The sequence below is a fragment of the Antrostomus carolinensis genome, unplaced genomic scaffold, assembly GCF_000700745.2.
Source record: "Antrostomus carolinensis isolate BGI_N321 unplaced genomic scaffold, ASM70074v2 scaffold52749, whole genome shotgun sequence".
Taxonomy (NCBI): Eukaryota; Metazoa; Chordata; class Aves; order Caprimulgiformes; family Caprimulgidae; genus Antrostomus; species Antrostomus carolinensis.
In genome coordinates this window covers 4707-6913 of record NW_010340297.1, presented here as the reverse complement: position 1 = coordinate 6913, position 2207 = coordinate 4707, and positions in this window count along the sequence as shown.

Sequence of the window (2207 nt, the reverse complement as noted above, 5' to 3'; positions counted from 1 at the left end):
CACTTGGCCTTGTTGAACTTCATTCCATTAATTATTTTTTCAAAAACTCCATAATTATTTTTTCAAAAACTCCAGACCAAGAAAGTAAACAGTAACTATCTCTCTGTATTAATGGATGAATACATTCACAAGTCTATATTCACCCAAATGTTCACTGGAGAACTCTAGCTTTGTCTCTACACAAACACACCTGCTAGCATTTATCTTTTATACATATTAGTAGCCAAGTCTAACATGTTTTTTGAAACAATATAGAATCTACACAAAGATAACTCTGGCTTTGGTTCTGCTCTAGAGACTACCTAACAAAAAATTATGCTTCTGCCTCCAAGAATTTCTATTAAGTCTTTTAACCAGTCTCTGCTATCTCACACTGTTCATTATAAAAGGAGAACAAATTTCCCATGTCAGTTATACATAAAACGATTTTAAGAAGAATGGGAAGGTTTGTGTTTTTGCAGTACATTTGATCACATAAAAGCACAGAAATCAGTCATTACATACCCTGAGCACTGTTATTATGCTGTAAAAGAAAAATGCTTCATTGTCTTTGGAGATTAACTCTCCCACGAATTTTAAGCTCAATAAGTGAAGATCACAATCCAGACAAAAGGTCTTGACTCTGCATTCTTATTTATGCTGAGTAGAACTTCTTAAGCAGGGGGTTCCATTGGTTATAATGGCTGCACTAAAATGAGAGAGGGTTGTAAACCCATGAAACTGGAGGAAATAACTCACAAGCAAACAGAAAATTAATATTATGGCTATCTGACAATGACATTTAAGATGCATGAAACCTCTAATTGCCAGAGAAGAAGAGAACGTATTTGTCACAGAAAAATTCTAAAGCACTTCAGATTGCTTTGGGTTGATTTCATGGTTGTATCATGTTAACATTTTCATAGTTTCTTCATGGATTCTAAATTTCAAATATTTAAGAATTAGTATTCTTCACCAGCATCCTTCCATTGGTCCCCCAAGTCATGGCATGTTTGCAAAGTGCATAATAATTTGGCTGCACTTCAAACTTGGCTTTTTTTTGGCTTGCACCTCCTCAACCATCCTCCAACTTCCCCCATGCTGGGCTGAAAAGTTCTAGTCTGAAAAGCAGCCTTCTACTGAAAAGGGACTCAGGAGCCTGTTTGAAATATATAAATGAAAGCTCTTGCCTAATTATGATGACACATATAATGACTGGGCATGGCAGTTCTCCTCTCCAGCTCAGTATAAGGATGTATTTCTGACTCTGTCTACTCCACCTCTACTCTGGTGTTAAGTCTTACTGCATTCTTCCATTCTGGCTCAGTGCCCCCATTCTGTGCCAAAAGGAATCATCCATCTGTTTCAGCTTCATGAAAACAGTATTGTGTAGAAGAGCCCCTAGCTTAAACATGACACTTTTCCTTTTTTTCTGGAGTAGCCAGTATCTTTCCACTGATATCAAGAGCAAAGACAGAAAGGAGCAAACACCTAAGCCAAAAAAAGAAGTGGAAAGCAGTATGAGAGTAGCAGAACCATAGCTCAGCATAGAGGGCCAGAGGGAAGAATCAGGATAAGGAGAAGTGACTACTGATGACAGACGAAGAAGCCTATTTATTGTGTTAATTTCCTGCAGGTACACAGCTCCCAAAGAGTGTGAGCCATTAAATTGCTACTATTCTTCCTTGTAATCTGAAGACCTGTAAGATTTAGCAAGGCAAAAGAAGCTTACTGTGGTACATCCTATCCAGGGAAGGCGGAAAGGATCCAGAAATGGGAATCTACAAGAACGTAGAGACTGAATGGATAAGAATAATGGAAAATCTGGAGTATAGCCAAGCTTAACAACAAGTTGTACGGATAATTATAGAAAGATCATGCTCTCAGAAAAAAAAGATGGTCCTGGAAAATGAGTTGTATTTGATGGCAGAAACCAGAGTGAAAACAGAAGAAGAAAGTCTCAGGTAGAGGAGAGGGAAGCTGAGTAAAGCTCAGATTTCATGTTGTTTTAGAATCTGCAGTCATCTGGAAAAGTAGTAGAAAGCAGAAAAAACTACCTGTTTATCCTCTACTAACATGTTTGAAATTCAGTTCCTGTAAAGAAAACATATGAATATTTTTAATACTACATCACTTAAAGTAAGCACTTGCAGTTCGTAAAAATACTGTAATTTATCACACAACTGAAAATTTCCTGCCTTTCTTAAAAACTGAAATACATGTCTTCT